The sequence below is a fragment of the Geotrypetes seraphini genome, chromosome 1 (genome assembly GCF_902459505.1).
Source record: "Geotrypetes seraphini chromosome 1, aGeoSer1.1, whole genome shotgun sequence".
Classification (NCBI taxonomy): Eukaryota; Metazoa; Chordata; class Amphibia; order Gymnophiona; family Dermophiidae; genus Geotrypetes; species Geotrypetes seraphini.
In genome coordinates, this window is record NC_047084.1 from 228335155 (window position 1) to 228356073 (window position 20919).

The following is a 20919-nucleotide window of genomic DNA, read 5'->3' on the forward strand; positions in this document are numbered from 1 at the left end:
GTGCAGAACGGGGATAGGAAAAACCGGGGGGAGATGAGGTTTATAGGTGAGAAGGGAGAGGAAAGGGAAGGAAGGGAGGTGGGGTCGAGTTTAGTAGTTTGGGAGTGAGGGAAGGAGTTAGAGAAATAGAGATGAGGTGCAAGGAGAGCACGTGGGGGGGGGGTCCCCTTTCTTCTCTGCCAAGTTGGGGTGGGATTAACGCTGGCCACTTTGAAGTCCTGGGTGTCCTTGGAGATAAACATTGAATGAAGTGATACCTAAATATGCCTAATGTAAGTATGCCAAAAAATCTAACAAAAGGGAAAATATATCTTTATAATAAGATGAAGTGTCCAATCAATCAAAAATAAATAAACCCTTCCACAAAACACTTATGATTTTATCATATTTCTATGCTTCTTTCTTCTTGATACCACTAGTATATATGCTCAGAGATTCAGAGACCACTTAGGAAACTAGGCCAAGATGAGGCTGACCAGCATATGTGTAAAAATATATACAGTATAGCACAGTCTTCCATCTATTAATATTACAAAAATATGAAAAAAGTATCTCAGAAATAACTTGCTAGGGTCCCGACATGGACTATGTTTCTTTTCTTCATTCAGGAAACCTAACCCAAAAGTTCATATATTTGTCAAAAAAAACAGGATCTCTCCTAAAATGCTGTACTTTTTAAATGCTTATCTGCTCATGTTATTTGAACTCTTGGGTTGGGTTCCCTGAAGCAGGAAATGAAACATGGTCCATGTGGGAAAGTTGGACAAGTTATTTCTGAGATATGTTTTTCATATTTTTGTACTGTATTATTAATAGATGGAAGTCTGTTTGTGCTTAACCTACAGATCTGGAATGGCCGAGTTGTCGTCCACTTGCAACCCCACTCCCCCATCCTCTCCCTTATCCCTTAATTAACAAGACCCTCACTTCACTTGATTATTGCCGCAGACATTTTATTGATTCTAATAACCAGGCCACAGCTTTGTTTATTGGGACAACAAATAAATAAGCAATCAACAATTGCTTCACCTCCCAGGCTACAACACAAAACTCAGAATTGTATCCTCTGGCTCCGCCTTTGAGGAAGAATCAGCAAGAGCCTATTGGGTGGGCATGGACCTCCATGCCCCCATTTTGTGCCACCTGCCTCAAGGAATATTCGCTCACCTGAGCTCACTTCCCCCTAACCGCTCATCTTCTGATGAGCCTGGGGGGGGGGGTAGGCATGAACCTCTGTGCCCCCTTCAGGGTCACCTGACCCGCAGCCAGGGCCAGATTAATGGGTAGGCCCAGTAGACATATGCCTTGGACCCAAAACTGTGAGGGAGCCCACTGAAGAATGACGACACCTTATTTTTTTAAATGGTATCGGCTCCCTACCCCCCCCCCCCGGCATCGACAGTCCATCCCCTTACCTGCATCAGTGGCAATCCCACTTGCTCTCCAGATGACAGCCACAACCAGCCCTGTGACCGAGCTCCGCCAGCCCCAGGAACCCCCGCCATGATGTCTCACAAGGAACTCTCATCAACTCCTGACCTGGCTGAGCTCCCCCTCCTAGCTGGTTAACCCCCAGTATACCCTCTGCTGCAAACCCGGGCAACCCTGCACATGACCCTGCCTACCAACCACAAAAGGCACCGCAACCCAGATGCTCAGTACCATACCAAAGCAACAAGAGCGCACTACCAGGAAGGAGCTACCTAAGTACACAAGCAGGGAACATCCAAACTGAGATGCACCAAAGCCTCCACTCTGGCCGCAGCACACTGTCGCATGCCAAGGTATTCACCACCCCAATACCTTCTGCACCAAGAACAGCACCTTTATAACTGCTACCCACCACAGCCCCAAGCAACCAAAGAAACAGGAGGGCCGTCTGCCCCCCAGTAATGAGGAAGTGCCCTACCATGACACCGAGCTGGAGGTGCCCTGAGCCAATTCTGGAAGCGGGACGCCCTCCCCCAGACAAGACTTCGGTAAAGCCCTACCTCCAGCCCCTGCCCCACAGGATAACTGCCCGGCAACAAGGGCCACAAGAAATAGACATACCCAACATCCGGCAGACACCACCGACTGAGTGCAGGGGCTCCTCCAAGCCATTGAGGATGATTGCAGGCCAGCCACAGAACCAGACAAGAACTGTGTCCTTCACTGGTGGCCATGACTTAAGAGACCCATCGCGACACTCGAGGAAAATCCTGCTACACCATGCCATTACCCATATAGGCTATCCATCCAGCCCTCCAGGTCCCCCTGTAAGCCATGAAACCACAAACGATGCAATGGCTGACCAAGCCAATGCACCATGAGACCCACTACCACCCGGCAGCCAAAACAGCTCCACCAATGACAGCCCTACGCCCGGCCACAACACGATTTACCTCATAACCCTCACCATTCACCTGTGGTATAAACCTGACTCCCCCCCCCCCCAAGCTGGACCCAAAGAGGAGGTCCCCCAAACCCACAAGGACTCAGGTCGGGCCCGACTGAAAAAACTCTCGCCTTTCCAGAAAAATTGCACCTCCCAGCAGGAGCGCCCTGCAGGTCGACTCCTAACGACCAGCAGAAATTCATTGCCAGTTGAAAGCCACGGAAGAACTCTCAGGACAGGAACAAGGTCAATATGGGACCGAACTGGTATACAACTAGAGGAGTTACTGACTGCAACTGAACCCATGTCACCACCCTGCACAGGACGAGCACCCCATGACAGCTAGGGCCCAAGTCCTGTCCATAGGGCACTATTTAGTCCTGTCCAAAGAGTACCCCTTGATTACCTGGTCCCCCCCAAAGGGACCATCGCACCACCCAGTACTGCCTACCCCAACCGTAGCTACCCACCGGTTCTTCCCCCGGAGGTACCAGTCCAGCTCTGTGGTGCCACCTTTGTGACCGCAGAACAGCCCTCCTTTTCCTGCAGCCTGAATGTTCCGCGCTGCTTCCAATGCTCATAGAGTTCCTATGAGCGTCGGGACCAGCACTGAACATTCGATGTGGATCCCTGTGTTAATAACCGCTATCGCAATTTAGTAAAGTGTGTGTGTGTGGGAGGGGGGGGGGGTAAACTTGTTTTCTTTGGAACCAGGTGAATTTCTTTTCACCTATGCCAATGATATTTATATATTACAAGCGATACATCTGGATTTGAGACATTTGTCTTCTAACATTTGCTCTTGTATATCTAAACTTCAAGACTGTTCCCTTAAACTTTGAATGAAGCTGAATTCTACTAAAACCAAATTATTATGGATTGGATCAGAATACCCAGAACTTCCAAAAAAAAAATATTTCTGAATACTAGTGTTAGGCATAATTCTGGATTCAAATCTTACTTTTCAACAACAGATAAATAATTTACTTAGAATTTTTTTTATTTTTATTAGTTTATGTTGCCTTAAATCAGTTAGATCACTTCTTCACAAACATCATTTTGCAGTTCTTGTTCAGTCACTTGTATTATCCCAACTGGAGTACTACAACTCAGTTTACTGTGATATTAGTGCTGGTAATTTGAGAAGATTATAATTGATTCAGGATACCGCAGCTTGTCTGATTTGTGGCAAATCAAAATTTGAGCATGTAACATCTCTTTTGAGAAGTCTTCATTGGCTGCCTCTTAATTCCAGAATTAAGGGCTCCTTTTACTAAGGTGCGTTAGCGTTTTTTAGTGCACGCAGGAAATTACCGCGCGCTACGCTTATAAGAACATAAGCAATGCCTCTGCCGAGTCAGACCTGAGGTCCATCGTGCCCAGCAGTCCGCTCACGCGGCGGCCCAACAGGTCCAGGACCTGTGCAGTAATCCTCTATCTATACCCCTCTATCCCTTTTTCCAACAGGAAATTGTCCAATCCTTTCTTAAACCCCAGTACCGTACTCTGCCCTATTACGTCCTCTGGAAGCGCATTCCAGGTGTCTACCACCCGCTGAGTAAAGAAAAACTTCCTAGCATTTGTTTTGAATCTATCCCCTTCCAATTTTTCCGAATGCCCTCTTGTTCTTTTATGTTTTGAAAATCTGAAGAATCTATCTCTCTCTACTTTCTCTACGCCCTTCATGATCTTGTAGGTTTCTATCATGTTTCCTCTGAGTCTCCGCTTTTCCAGGGAGAAGAGCTCCAGCCTCTCCAATCTTTCAGTGTATGAAAGGTTTTCCATGCCCTTAATCATTCGTGTCGCTCTCCTCTGGACCCTCTCAAGTATTGCCATATCCTTCTTAAGGTACGGTGACCAATATTGAACACAGTACTCCAGGTGCGGGCGCACCATTGCCCGATACAACGGCAGGATGACCTCTTTTGTTCTGGTCGTAATACCATTTTTAATAATACCCAACATTCTGTTTGCCTTCTTCGCGGCTGCTGCGCATTGCGCCGTTGGCTTCATTGTTGTATCCACCAGTACACCTAAATCTCTTTCAAGGTTACTTCCCTCTAATACTAATCTCCCCATTTGGTAGCTGAACATCGGGTTCTTTCTCCCTATATGCATGACCTTGCATTTCCCTACATTGAATTTCATCTGCCATTTATTCGCCCACTCCTCCAGTTTGTTTAGGTCCCTTTGTAGGTCCTCACACTCTTCCGTAGTTCTAACCCTTCTACAGAGTTTAGTGTCGTCTGCAAATTTTATAACTTCACATTTCGTCCCCGTTTCCAGGTCATTAATAAATATATTGAACAGCAGCGGTCCAAGTACAGACCCCTGCGGAACTCCGCTCGTGACTTTCCTCCAGCCCGAGTAGTGACCCTTCACCCCAACCCTCTGTCTCCTGCCTGCCAACCAGTGTTTGATCCATCTGTGTACGTCCCCTTCCACCCCGTGGTTCCACAGCTTCCTAAGTAGCCGCTCATGGGGTACCTTGTCAAAGGCCTTTTGGAAGTCAAGGTAAATGATGTCTATAGGTTCCCCTTTGTCCAACTGGCTGTTTACCCCCTCAAAGAAGTGCAGTAAGTTTGTTTGGCACGATCTTCCCTTGCAGAAGCCATGCTGGCTCGCTTTCATCAGCCCATTTTTTTCGATGTGCTCACAGCTCAATGCTGCTTTTAAGGTCAAGCGTGCAGGGCAATGTAGCGTGCGTTATTCCGTGCATTAAAGCCCTAGTGCACCTTTGTAAAAGGAGCCCTAAGTTTAAAAGTGCCTGTTGTAACGGAGCCGGTACCTGTGCCTTCAGTGATGCCGGTCTCCGCTCACCTGTACGCCCCCTTGACGTGCTTCCTCTAGGTAGGAAGTCCTGCTGGAACACTCTTCATGACTCAAGAAATATAAATGATATGAAAAATGAGTTCATGATGCAAAATCAAGTGCTTTATTGTCAATTGGAACGGGAGAGTCAGTTTTCACACCCAGTCCTGACTCCCCAAATATAGGAAAAATCCATAAACAAAAATATAGCTGAATCCAAAAACACAAGGCTCAGCTATCACCTTAATGCAGGTAAGTAACGTTATCATAAAGTCCAAATAAACATCCAAAATGCAGGTTCATTAAACTTCAATAGTCTTTCAACTATATAGCAAGCACTGCTGGTAGTGCTGTAGTCAAGCCCTGAAGTTCAGCTGGCTTCTTCCCACTCAGTTTAACTGAACTGATGTGGGGGAGGGGAGTAAGTGAATCCACTATAACACTTTTCTGAATAACAGAATGCCACGAATGGCCCCACTAACCCTCCTTGTATGGAAAGTGGATTCTCCCCAATTATCTCCTCACTTCCCTCAGGTAATTACCACAGCCAGAAAGAAAACTAATTAAACTTCTGGTCTTCAGATATTCAAAGTTTAGCACAAAAAGAAAAACGTTTTTTTTTTTTTCTATCTTTCTTTCTTCTCCTGCTTCCCTCAAGCAGGGCAGTCACAGCCAGCACAAGTCATTTAAAGGAATACAAGAATCCAACATCTATTCTCACACAGTGTAAACCCCAAACCCAGCAGCATTATAAATCTTACAACTCTCAGCCCTGCCACTTAGCTCATTTCCATTGGCACCTCTTCAGGCAGGCTGACAGTTTCTCCAAACTCCATGGATTCTTCACTGGGTATCTGGTTGGACAAAGGGTCTGTGTCAGGCTCCTGCATTTCCCAGTCACAAGACTCCGGGACACCTTCAGCAGGAGAGATCCTTCCCAGGCCTGGCCCTGAGTAGACTGCCCTCCTCCTTCTCAGAGCAGCCTCTAAAGTACCTAGGGGAATCTGACCTGCCCTGGAAGGGGGAGGAGCTTTCTGCCGATTTCCCCTAGCTGTCTTTGGGAGCCTAATCATTCCCTTCAGCTGGGAGAAGCCAGGGAAAGGGAGTTCTCTCTGGGGCTGTTGTGGGTTGTCCCAACTCTCCTCTTCTCCTCCCTGGAGCTCAGCCCCGACTGAGTTAAAGGGCCAGCTAGATTTTTCCTTAGGCTTGGTCACAATCCTATCCCCGTGATTTGCCCTCTGGATCACTGGACCAGGCTTGACAATAGCCTGCCCTGGCGAAAGCTGCACTTTAGGGATAGGATTGTGACATACCCTCACCTTTAAGGGCTGCCCATCCTGGGATCCTAAATCCCTCTCAGTCACCGTTTCCGGGGATTATTACCCCTTCTTTCCTGACTTAGGGGAGGTGGGTCGGGGTCTTCAAAATCTTCTGGCCATCGTAATAGGGCAACCTCCCGCTGCCCTCCAGCCGCTCCACTACAATGATCTCTGGGACCCTCTAGCCCCTCCACCCTCTGGGCTAATGCTGCAACCACCTGTGTTATTCCCCCCAAGTCCTCTTTTCCTAGTTGGGCAATTTGTTCCCTCAATTCGTTAATATCCTGGTCCATGCCCTTAAATGTAGCTAAGACTTTCTCAAAATGCTGCGCATGCTGTTCTAACTGCTCCCCCTGTTCTTTTTGAGCTACCACCCAGCTTTCTGTCTTCCCTGTCTTTGCCGTTAGCTGACCACAAGTGTTTTTTATTTCCTTTACACTATGCTGAACAGCTTGTTGTTGGTCTTGACTTTCTTTTAATTGTCCCTGGACCAACTTAAGCTGGGCGGTGACTTGCTCCATGAGGCGGGACAATTTCTCCGATTCGAGATGGCACTGGGTAAGAACCTGTTCCCTGGACCTTGTATGTTCAGGATCTATGGGGTCTTTCCAAGTTTGGTAACTGGCTTCAGTACATGCCTTAAGCCCTGTTTCCCAATCCTGCCGAGCAGAGGCTAATTCCTTTTTTATCTGATGTACCTCATTCTCAAGTTTAGTAAGGGCCCCTGTCCCCACGTTCCCTAGGGGAATATCTAGGGGTTCCCCTTGGACACTATTTTCAGGCACCTCCATATCCGTGGAGCCAAAGCCCCGCTGTGCTCTACTTGTCTCCGGTAGACCACTACACTGTATAACGTCGGGGTGCCAAATTTTTTCGCAGATCAGCTGTGCTACCCGGTCTCCCAACTGCACCTTGTATTCTGAATCTCCATTATTCACAAGGAGTACAGCTACGTTTCCCCTAAAGTCCGGGTCAATAACCCCAGCAGCTACATCGATTGAGTGGTGGAGAGCTAACCCTGACCTTGGGGCCACCCGCAGATAAGCCCCTGGGGGAGGTGATACCTGAATATCCGTTTTTATTAAAGCTCGCCCCCTAACGGGTATGACCTGGTCTTGTGCTGCATACAAGTCATAACCGGCGGCCTTGAAGTAAGCCCGAGTGGGTGCCCTCGCCTTATCTGAGAGTGGAGCCCACCGGATAGACGGCCTCCACCTCCTGGGTCTGGTAGCCCGGGATCCTCGTCTCCCCTCCGGTAAGGCGAGCGAATTTCTCCCTACATGACTCCCAAACACCCACTTCCCTGGGTCCGGATTCCCTTTAGGCCTCTCTGCCTGAGCTAAAGCAAGCCAGTCCCTTCCTAAAATCAAGGGATATGGGGTGGAATTCAGCACGGCCACCTTCATGTGGATTTTCTTCCTACCGTGCTCTATGACCAGAGGACACACCGGGTATTCTTGGGCCTCCCCGTGAATGCAGGTGATGGGCACTTTGCTCAATCCAGCCTTCTGGACATCACCTACCTGCTCCCACAACTGTCTTGACACTACAGACATCTCAGCTCCTGTATCTACTAGGGCTGTGATCCCTTTTCCTCTCACCGATACCCTTATCTGATATTCTTTCGGAACTTTGGCCCCGGGGTCCTGGGCTATTACCAGGTCCCTGGTCACCCTACAATAACGCTGGGTATGTCCGGTTTTGCCACAGCGGTAACACCTAAGGGTTTCCTTTTGAGTGGGCTCTTTAACTTTGGGGTATCCTGAGAACTTACTAGGCGAGTCCGGGCTTTTACTAGTCTTCGCCTTTCCCAGACCTGGAGAGCTCGCTCTATACTCTTCCTCATAGGCGCCCTGGGCGTCTATATAGGCCTCTGCCACCTCAAGTGTCTGGCCTAAATTTTTACAACCCTGCCTCTGTACCCAACCCCGTAAGTTTTTCGGGGCGGACCGCAGAAACTGCTCCCTTATGATTTCCATCATTAGGGCCCTAGGATTTCCTAGACACTGATTAAGCCATCGCTCAGCTAATTTAGTTAGTCTCTGAGCTAAAGCCTTGGGCCTTTCCTTCTCCTGCATCACCGCCGCCCTAAAACGCTGACGGTAATGTTCAGGCGAATACCCTAAGTATTCTAGAATGTGATTTTTCACCGCCTGGTAGTCATTGGCCGCCTCTGGGGCTAATGTCTGGAAAGCTGACAGGGTTTCGCCTGCCAGACAGGGAAGAAGCCTGACCGCCCACTGACCCTGAGGCCAACCAGCAGCAGTAGCCACCCTTTCAAATGCCGACAGGAACTCATCTGGCGCATCGGCCGGCGTTATTTTACAAAGATTCATCATGGCAAGTGGGTGAGCTACTCCTACGGATGTTTGGGCCCCGCCAACTCCTTGTTCACTAATTCCTGATGGTAAGGGTCTCTGCAAAATTTGCGAAAGTACCTTCGTCTGTTCTCCCATAGCCATTACCATCTCATCGTGCTGCCTGCGGGCCAATTCCTGAGATCTATACCAAAGTTCCTGGTTAGTCTTCAGCACAGCTTGTAAGTCTTCGGACTGTTTTTGCCTTTCGGCAGTCAGAAAAGACATCAATTGCTGTTGGTCCATCTTGGCCCAACACCTGGGGAAAACAAACAGAGAGACCAACCCAAGTGCGGTACCAAAATAACTGGGTAGCCAATCCCCTCACCCACCCCTGGTCGGGTACCTTACCAGAGGGCTAGGCGAGTCGGCGCCTTTGGTTTGTAGGCCTCCTTGGCCCCCAGTCGCTCACTGCGTCTCTGTCCTCTAATATAGACGACCGGATCTCCTGAGGTCTCTCCCCCGACTCTGGTTCTCTGCCGGTATAGCTGGACTCCTCTGGACCCTTGCTTCCACTGCACCGCCGATTGGAAGACGTCTGGAACCCAGCTCCTCGCAAACAGGAACCAACACAACAAACTAAAAAAACAAGCTAAAGAAATAAATCAGTCAAAAGTCCAAAACTTTTTTTTTTTTTCCAACTATATCAAAAAAATTTCACCACATGTCCAGCAGGAGGCGCACTATCCCACTTCTGACACCACTTGTAACGGAGCCGGTACCTGTGCCTTCAGTGATGCCGGTCTCCGCTCACCTGTACGCCCCCTTGACGTGCTTCCTCTAGGTAGGAAGTCCTGCTGGAACACTCTTCATGACTCAAGAAATATAAATGATATGAAAAATGAGTTCATGATGCAAAATCAAGTGCTTTATTGTCAATTGGAACGGGAGAGTCAGTTTTCACACCCAGTCCTGACTCCCCAAATATAGGAAAAATCCATAAACAAAAATATAGCTGAATCCAAAAACACAAGGCTCAGCTATCACCTTAATGCAGGTAAGTAACGTTATCATAAAGTCCAAATAAACATCCAAAATGCAGGTTCATTAAACTTCAATAGTCTTTCAACTATATAGCAAGCACTGCTGGTAGTGCTGTAGTCAAGCCCTGAAGTTCAGCTGGCTTCTTCCCACTCAGTTTAACTGAACTGATGTGGGGGAGGGGAGTAAGTGAATCCACTATAACACTTTTCTGAATAACAGAATGCCACGAATGGCCCCACTAACCCTCCTTGTATGGAAAGTGGATTCTCCCCAATTATCTCCTCACTTCCCTCAGGTAATTACCACAGCCAGAAAGAAAACTAATTAAACTTCTGGTCTTCAGATATTCAAAGTTTAGCACAAAAAGAAAAACGTTTTTTTTTTTTTCTATCTTTCTTTCTTCTCCTGCTTCCCTCAAGCAGGGCAGTCACAGCCAGCACAAGTCATTTAAATGAATACAAGAATCCAACATCTATTCTCACACAGTGTAAACCCCAAACCCAGCAGCATTATAAATCTTACAACTCTCAGCCCTGCCACTTAGCTCATTTCCATTGGCACCTCTTCAGGCAGGCTGACAGTTTCTCCAAACTCCATGGATTCTTCACTGGGTATCTGGTTGGACAAAGGGTCTGTGTCAGGCTCCTGCATTTCCCAGTCACAAGACTCCGGGACACCTTCAGCAGGAGAGATCCTTCCCAGGCCTGGCCCTGAGTAGACTGCCCTCCTCCTTCTCAGAGCAGCCTCTAAAGTACCTAGGGGAATCTGACCTGCCCTGGAAGGGGGAGGAGCTTTCTGCCGATTTCCCCTAGCTGTCTTTGGGAGCCTAATCATTCCCTTCAGCTGGGAGAAGCCAGGGAAAGGGAGTTCTCTCTGGGGCTGTTGTGGGTTGTCCCAACTCTCCTCTTCTCCTCCCTGGAGCTCAGCCCCGACTGAGTTAAAGGGCCAGCTAGATTTTTCCTTAGGCTTGGTCACAATCCTATCCCCGTGATTTGCCCTCTGGATCACTGGACCAGGCTTGACAATAGCCTGCCCTGGCGAAAGCTGCACTTTAGGGATAGGATTGTGACACTGTATAACTTTTAAAATTTAATATAGTCAATCAATAGAACCTTTAATATCTAATTTTGTTTGGCAAACTAATCGTAGGTCTACTTATGTTCATTCTTTGATGTATCCCTCTATTAAGGATATTCAATCTAAGAATTTGTTGCCATTTATTTTTACCTCTATGTGGAATGAATTACCAGTCAATCTAAGACCATATACATCTTATCAAATCTTTCGGAAATACCTGAAAGCTTTTCTTTTTCAAACAGTTTTAGAATGATCATCTTAATTAATGTAATATAGTTTTGATTTTAATAATTCTTATTGAGAACCGCTTCAAGCCCTTACATTGATCAAACATGATGCAGTATAACAAGATGAAAGATTAGATTAGAAAGATTTGGGGGGGTTAATATAAACCATACTTAGGAGGCCGGCCATTGATATTCAATAGCACTTAACCAGGTAGTGTTGTTGAACATCAAAGCTATAAATGGCACTGCCCCCACTTACCTAAACAATCGCCGAAATCAGAACCTTACCACTAGACAAAGAAGAACTCAGACCCTATTTACTTTCCCCCCGTTCAAAGGTACTCGGCACAAGATGTTTGACAACCTACTAGCGATACAGGCAGCGAAACGTGACCACTCCATCTCCAACTTGCTGACAACAATGAGCGACTTCAAATCATTTTGAAAAGGAATCAAAACCCTGCTATACAAAAAATTTATCCAGATATCTTAACTCTTCCCCTTGTCCTTTCCCCTCCCTTGTAAATCCCCCCCTCAGAGTCTCACCCTCTCTTTTTTCTCTCCAAAGTATTAACCATGTATACAGCTCCCTAGATTGCAAATCTCCTGGAAATGTCCAGCTATCTTCTTTGTAATCCTAATTCCTAAACTGTAATTTTCCTGGAAATGTCCAGTTAGCTTCTTTGTAATCCTAATTCCTAAACTGTAATTTTCCTGGAAATGTCCAGCTAGCTTCTTTGTAATCCTAATTCCTAATCTGTAATTTTCCTGGAAATGTCCAGCTATCTTCTTTGTAATCCTAATTCCTAAACTGTAATTTTCCTGGAAATGTCCAGTTAGCTTCTTTGTAATCCTAATTCCTAATCTGTAATTTTCCTGGAAATGTCCAGCTATCTTCTTTGTAATCCTAATTCCTAAACTGTAATTTTCCTGGAAATGTCCAGCTATCTTCTTTGTAATCCTAATTCCTAAACTGTAATTTTCCTGGAAATGTCCAGTTAGCTTCTTTGTAATCCTAATTCCTAAACTGTAATTTTCCTGGAAATGTCCAGCTATCTTCTTTGTAATCCTAATTCCTAATCTGTAATTTTCCTGGAAATGTCCAGCTATCTTCTTTGTAATCCTAATTCCTAATCTGTAATTTTCCTGGAAATGTCCAGCTATCTTCTTTGTAATCCTAATTCCTAAACTGTAATTTTCCTGGAAATGTCCAGTTAGCTTCTTTGTAATCCGCCTAGAACTGCAAGGTACGAGCGGAATAGAAGTCACTAATGTAACGTAATGTAACATCAGCTCTAACTGCACTACCCAAATCTGGACAGTACAAGGAAGGTCTGGGTTTAGAACTGGAGCTATGCGGGTATGAGTGATATTTACTGCCAATGCCCACATGGTTAAGCATCCTAATAAGATCACATAAAAGGCTGTACGAAGGGCCACTGAAAAGTTCTCAGCTCAACCAACAAAGATGGAGCAGCCTCCATCGAGGGCTATACACTTGGGGCTCTTTTTGCTAAGATGCTCTAGCATTTTTAGCGCATGCACAAAATTACCGCGTGCTAATCTGCGCAGTGCACTTCTAGAATAACGCCAGCTCAATACTGGCATTAAGGTCTAGCGGGCGTGGCAATTTAGCTTGCGCTATTCCGCGCGTTAAGGCCCTAATGCATCTTTGTAAAAGGAGCCCTTAATCTAGTGATTTTCCACTTTTTTCGTTCCATCGGAAATATACGGAACAAAAAGAGTGGAAAATCACTGGACTAAGGCCCTCTTTTATTAAGGTGCGCTAAGGGGCTCATAATCCAAAGAGACAAATATCCAAAACCGGCCTAAATCGGCACTTGGACGAACATTTCTCAAAAACGTCCAAGTGCCGATAATAAAAACGTGTTTTGGACGTATTTCTAAACGATCTAGGCCTTCATAGTGCCACTGAATGACCAAAGCTAAACGGGGCGTTTCGGGAGGCGTGTCAAGGGCGGGAGTTGGGTGGGACATGGGCCGGCTTAGACTTAGTTGTACAGCATTTATAAAGTTTTACTACAGAGCCTAGACGGAACTTGGACGTTCTGACTTAGACCATGTAAAACATGGTCTAAGTCACAAAAACCCACCTAAAGTCACCAGATAAGCACTGCAAACACATAAAACAGACCCCCCCACACACGACTACCCCAGTGATCACCAACCCCCCCACCCCCATATAAATTTTAATCATAACTTTAAAATTCAGCCTCCAGACCAGGGGTGCCCACACTTTTTGGGCTTGCGAGCTACTTTTAAAATGACCAAGTCAAAATGATCTACCAACAATAAAAATGCTAAACATATATATATTTATTTATTTATTTATATATATATATATATATATATATATATATATATATATATATATATATATACACACCGAGTGTACTTTGTATTTATGTTCAAATATTTTTTTATTATACAGCCCCCCTCCCCCGAAGGCCTGACCCCCCCTGAAGGTCTGCACATTCCCCCTCAAAGGTTGACTCCCCCCCTGAAGGCCTGCACTACCCCTTGAAGGACTGCACTCCCCCCCTCCCCCCGAAGGCCTACCCTCCCCACATCCATTTACCTAATTCCAGCAGGGAGCAGTCTGCAGAGAGGATCGCTGGTACTTTAGCGATCCTTGCAGGTTGCCATAGGCCTCAGGAGCTGTCTTCCCTCTGCCCCAAGCCTGTCTCTGACTTAGAGGAGGGGCAGGACCACGGAAGAGGGAAGACAGCTCCTGAGGCCTATGGCAACCTGTAAGAATTGCTAAAGTACCACCTGCCACCGGCCGTCTCCCATTCGTCCCCTTTGGAGATCCCCACAGGAATAAGGAAGTTAAATTAATAGAATACTTAGGCACAGAAAAACAAAGAAATACTTCCAAGAACTGCCCCATAAGAACTGCCTGTCACAATGCTCATTAGTGGAACTGAATAAAAGACAAGTACAATGGATTTAGAAGGGGGACTATCCGCCCGGGTGCACGGCTTGGAGGGGTGCACAGCCGGCCAGGTCCGGGTCATCCTGCCTTTCTTTTCCCCCAGTCCGCGCTCGGGGCTTGCGCCTGCCTGGTCCCGCACCGACGCTCGAATGGTGCCGTCAACTCCCGCGAGTCTCACGATAACCAACAGCACCATTTGGGCGGCGGGTGCGAGCCCCGTACACAGACCGGTGGAAAGGAAGGGCAGGAGGACCCGGACGGCTGTGCATCCCTCCAAACCGTGCACCCGGGGCGGGGGCGGACCGCCCCATCTCGGTACGCCAAAGATTGGGAGGCCGATTTTGGGGTTTTTAAAATTGTATATCGGGCAGCATTAGGCCTCGCTCTTACCTCAATCATTACAGGCGCTTCTATTTCTTGTGATGCGCTGAGCTCCGTCCCCCACCGACCTTCACCCCGCCCTTCCAGCACTCTGATTGGCCAGTGTTCTTTAAGAGGCGGGCCAGTCAGGAGGGGAAAAAAAGAGAAGGGAAGAAGGGAACCTGCTGTGCGATCGACTGGGGTCGCCTGAGCGAACGACCTGTCGATCGCGATCGACGCGTTGGGCACCCCTGCTCCAGACCATCATCACCTGGCCGCCTGGCATAGGAAAGCCTAGTCATCCAGCACAGAAGCGGCTTAAGTCATCTTGGGGGTGGGTTAGAGACCCAAAGAGAGGAGGACCCATGCCCATAAGCCCCTGTAATCACTGCATTGATACTTAAACATGTGCACTGACCTAAACACCCCCAAAACCCTTTTTTACTGGCATATAAGTGGCTCCTGCAGCCATAAGGGCTATTGGGGTGGTAGATAAGTGGGTCTAGGGGATTCTGGAGGTGGTTTGGGGGGCTCACCATAACCTATAAGGGAGCTGTAGGGAGGAGAAGACATGGCTCCCTTTTTGTGAAGTTCACAGCCCTGTAAGGGCCCTGTAAGGTACCCCACTATTTAGGTGGCATGTCTGGGTGTGCAGTCTATCACTTTGCAGACCCCTCCCACGTCCAACAGGGCTTGTTCTAGGTATTTTTGACTTGAACGGAAAGTTGGACAGAAATGTGGTATAAAGATAGACGATTTAACAGCTTGGACGATCAGATCGGCAGGACGTATAATTAGACGATTTTTAAAACGAAAAAAAGTTGGACGTATCTTTCGAAAATGTGTCTTAAGCTGTTTTTTTACTTTGGACGACTTGCGAGATGGATGTAAACGGACTTAGACATCCCTTTCGATTATGCCCCTCCACGCGTTTTAGCGCATGTTTAGCGTGTGCTAAATCAACGCGTGTTCTAACCGCTGATGTGTCCATAGGATAACATGCACGCGTTAGCATTTAGCATGTGATTAGTGCGCACTAATATTTATCTCGCACTAAAAAGCATAGTGCACCTTAGTAAAAGAGGGGGTAAGTGTATAGCCCGTGATGGAGACTGCCCCAACTTTGTTGGATGAGCTGAAATCTTTTCAGCAGCCCCTCGTATCTTTGGGCATTTAATTGTGCTGGTGCTGGTGCTCGCACTAAATTATCAGCTGGCACCAGTACAACTTCTAAATAGTGTCTGTAGTCTCCCACTTTTCTCCCCCCTCCCTACCTCCTTACCCACCTCAAACAAGATCAGACCCACACACTTACAAGAAAAATCTCCACAACATTAACTCTCCTGACCCCCCATTCCTCAACATAACAAGCACTCGGAACAAGCCAACTGTCCATCTGACATCCCAATAGGTCCTCCTGGGCCTGTTTAACATCCCTGGTGTTCCAGTAGGTAATTTGTGCAGGAGCAAACCACATTCGCTGCAGTTCCCTGATGTGTCCAGCTGAAAAATGGTTTACATGTCCTCTAGCGATACTCTGGGGAAAAAGTGCACTGTATCTGTGAGTAGTGCATGCTCACGCTCCTAGCAACATCACTGCTGTGTTGATATTTTTTTTTTTTTAAACCAAATAAAATGAAAATATCTAGAAACAGCACAAAACAAAAATTTTCTGGCTGCACACCCCTAGTGCAAATGTACTCGAGTCTGACAGTAGATGCCATTGTTGTGGGAAGGCTGTGACCCTCCCATACAGAAATTGTGAATACTTCATCCATAATGTCCCCTGCTCCTACAGGCTGAAAGAATTCAAAACAGGGCTGGAAACTGAACCCAGATCTCTTGAACAGTCTTGTAGATTTTTCTGCAATATTTGGATTCCAGAATTTTATTTGTAATCATAATACTGTACTTAAAAACATTCGTTACTGTGCAGGACACTGCAAATTCCTTTAAAATGCTGTTTGCCTTTGTTTGCTATGTTTTTCAACATTATTTGTTATAGCACAGTAGATCAATATTCTTTTGTAGGCATTTATGTAAAATGAACCATAAGGAACATATTGAAAATTGATTTTTTTTTCTATATACTGTCAAGTGCTACGGCACTTCCCACTGGCCATAGGGACAAGGGTATTCTGGCCTCTTTACACAGTTTCAACAGAGGTCAAAGCTGTTAAGTTGTCAGTCTTATTTATACATATAAGAAAACAATAAAATTATTTCTCCTTTCACTGCCTTGGAGTTTCTTTTAATGGGAATACTAGAGCTTGTAATCCTGGTGGGGGCTAACAGCTCTACTAATTCAATGCCTCTTTACAGCTTGCCTCCCACACTTTCCAGTTCTTCTCATCTGTATACCACCCCAGGCTTTACTTACTGCCCTTCTCCTCTACTGATGTAGTTTAGTTCACATATCATCTAAACTGAAGTTTGTGCTGTGGTCCTGGATTACCAGAGCTGCCAAATTATCCAGTTCCAGGCTTGAGATTTGGGGACAGACCTAGATTTATGATCACTCCATCCTGGAGCATTGTGACTTGCAGCACAGATTTCAATGGGCAGAATCAGGTACTTTATTTGCCGATGACGCTAAATTATGCAACATTGTGGGCAGGGCAACAGAACCTGACAGCGCAACCAGGCCCAACACCATGGAGCAGGACCTGCTTTTATTGGAACAATGGTCCAGTACTTGGCAACTAAACTTTAATGCCAAAAAATGTAAGGTAATGCACCTTGGGAGTGGAAATCCATGCAGAACATACACCTTGAACGGTGAAAGCTTAACAAGAACTAATGCAGAAAGGGACTTGGGAGTTCTCATCCGGGAAGATATGAAAGCTGCCAATCAGATGGAGAAAGCTTCAGCAAAGGCCAGACAAATGCTGGGTTGCATCAGAATGAGCTTTATCAGCCAAAAGCCGGAAGTCATACTACCGTTATACAGATCCATGGTGAGACCTCACCTGGAGTACTGTGTCCAATTTTGGAGGCCACATTATCAAAAGGATGTGATGAGAATGGAGTTGATCCAGAGAATGGCCACTAGGATAGTTTCATGATTTAAAGGCATTTCATATGAAGAACGTCTGATCAGACTGTGCTTATATTCTCTTGAGGAGCGCAGAGAAAGGGGGGACATGATAGAAACATTCAAATACATCACGGGTCGCATTGAAGTAGAGGAGGAAATCTTTTTTCTAAAGGGTCCCACGGCGACAAAAGGGCATCCGCTAAAACTTAAGGGGGGGGGAAGATTTCTTGGTGACACCAGGAAATACTTCTTCACCAAACGGGTAATTGATCGATGGGACTTCAAGAGTCGATGGGACAAACAGGTGGGAGTGCTACAGAGTTATGCTTAAACGGTAGATACTCCAGGGAGGAAGGGTTCTGAGTAGGCAAACTTGTTGGGAGGGAGGGTTCTTGAGTGGGCAGACTTGGGCCGTCGGCCCTTTTCTGCCGTCATACTCTATGTTTCTATGTTACAAATCCCAAACTGCTTTGGGATATAGATTCAGCACCATGACTGGACAAAAAGTCTCCAGCCTGGTTTATTCTGTATCTCACTCCAGGTCAGCTTTTCTAAACTTTATTTTAAGCTGTCCCTTTTCTGAACTTTGAATCTCATATTAGTTCAAAGGTTTTTCCTTTTCTCAGCCCTGGGTTGTTTAAATCTCTGGCTTGGATTTCAGTCACAGGGAAACCCTACTCCTTTTCCAACCTAGTAATTACCATTAACCGGGGGAAGCTTCCTAATTCCTCCTTTCCCCCCACTTCCCCATTGCCTTTCTCAGTGTGAGACTCCAGGACTGTGGGAACATTCTCCCAGCTTCCAGTTACTTGCTGTGGAAATCTTATGTAATCACTGACAGCTTTGCTTCTCTCTGAGGTCTCAAGACATCATGGGGCAGATAATCAGACCGTGGGAAGCATTCCATTGCTCCAGATTAGGGTTGCCAGATTTTCTGGGAAGAAAATCCGGACCCATGGCCCCCGCCCCCAGGCCCACCCAGTGCTGCCCGCCCCGCCCCATTTTGCCCGAGTCATGCCCCCTTCTGCCCCAGCCCTGCCCCCTCAACCTGTTCGCTTGTTGAGAGGGCATCTGCACATGCACTGGTGTGACGCAATGACATCATGCATGCATGCATGCACGTGATGTCACCATATTGCATCCATGCATGTGCAAATGCCATCCTGACATCACTGCTAGCTAGAAGCTTTTCAAATCCCGGTCAATGTGGCGGGTTTTGAGCAGCTGTCCGGATCCCTGGACATGTCTTTGAAAAGGAGGACATGTCTGGGGAAATCCGGATGTTTCATAACCCTACCCCAGATACCACTTAGATTGCGAGCCTGCCGGGACAGATAGGGTAAGTACTTGAGAACCTGGTTACAATTCAATGTAATATAAACCACTTTAGGCAAATCTCTTCATGAAAAGGTGGTTAATAAATATAAATAAATAAATAAATATAGTCAAATAATGATTCTACAAAGCTGTGATTTCACACAAGCGATAAAGGTCGTTCAGTTGAATAATAGTGTTTGCATAATTTAGAGGCATTAACTTAAAATATAAGTGCCTGTAATGTTGGCCAGAGTTTTAAAGGGCTACATTATAGGCACATACATTCTTTAGAGCAGGAGTGTCCAACCTGCGGCCCAAGGGCCGCATGCAGCCCCGTGAAGTATTTTGTGCAGCCCCGGTCAGGAGCGATGCAGTGTTTTCCTCTGCTGCCCCTGGGTGTTTACTGTCTTGCCGGCTCTCTCCTCTGTCTTGCTGCAGTGTTTGCGCATTTGTGTGACCCCCAGAAAATTTTTTTCGGCCAATGCGGCCCAGGGAAGCCAAAAGGTTGGACACCCCTGCTTTAGAGAATCATCTAGTGGCGCCTAAGTTGTTCAACGCCCCAAACAGGCCTACTTTGGAGTTAGGCTCTGCTAGGCTCCATGTGATAGGCACCTATCTTTTGTAGAATCGTGCCTAACAAGATAGGCGCCTATCACCCAATTAATTTTTATTTTTCTCAATCATGAGCTTGTTAAAGCTCATAATTGAAACTGATTTACTAACTAATGCTGGCTTTTACAAAGCTGTGGTACGAGGGGCATTCAATAATTTTCACTTTTAATTATATTATTATACATGGTGAGCAGAGTTTTGGTTCTACCCTGCCCACAGGTGCACTGACATGATGATAATTGTACAAATATTTCAGATAAAATATTGTTTTATTAAAATTCAACAGACAGTCCTATTTCAAGGCATTCATTTGTACAATGGAGGAACATTACAAGTCAGAGAGTGTAAATGCAACTTCCCTGACATAATGCCCTCAAAATTCTGTTCTGCTGGGTTAACTTAAATATACCTAATCAGGGCCGGATTTTCCTATAGGCTAACTAGGCTTCAGCCTAGGGCCTCAAGATCAAGAGGGGCTTACATTTAAATTGTTAGCAAAATTAAAATTACACTATTCTAAAAACAGTGAATACTAAAACACTGAACCGAAAATAAGGAGAAATTCTACGCTTCGGGATCGGAACCGGCTCCGGCCGCAACGGGGTGCCGACTTGGCTTCTCCCTTTCTTTTTCTCGCCCTGGGAGGAGGATCGGGGAAGGAAAAACGTCAGTCCGGAAACAGCTGGGCAAAGCCCAGCCCTGCGGGGAGAGAGGCAAAACGTGGATCCGTCAGGACAGGGCGGCCCAGACTGGCATCGGGGGGGGGGGGGGGGTTTCAGTGGAAGGGGGATGGGAGGCAGTCAGGCTGGCATTGGAGGGGGGGTGGGGGGTTTAATGGAAGGCAGGCAGGCAGGATGGCATGGGGGTGTTCAATGGAAGGGGGATGGGAGGCAGGCGGGCATCAGAGGGGGGTTGAGGTGAGGAAGGACGCATTGGGGGTACTATGGACATAGGAAGTGGCAATGTTGTGTGTTATGTTTGATTAGTTATTGTTACAAGTACTATATATGGTGCTGAGAATAAATGTCCAAATAAGTGTTCTCGACTTTTTTTTATTTATTATCCGTATCACATTTTTTTATAAAGGTTAGTACCAATAACAACATGTTTCATTTAACATATTGATATATATCACAGTGATGATGTATTTTATTATCTCTCATGTAATTTACAAACTTAAAAATGGGAGGTGAAAGGGCCTCATAAGTGGAATAGCCTAGGGCCTCTTTTCATCTAAATCCGGCCCTGTACCTAATATCTGACAACATTTTACTGCCTGTATCTAATTGGTCATGAATACTTGATACCATATAAGGCGCTTGTATGCATATTGGAGGAGTGTCTGTCCCCCTCACACAAGAATTCTTAAAAGTTACATTTTAATATTAGCTTATCTAATAAAGAAAAGGTACAGAAGAAACCAGAAAAGAGTATTACAATATAATATACTCACAGAGGAAATATTATCCGTTCACACAGCTTTAA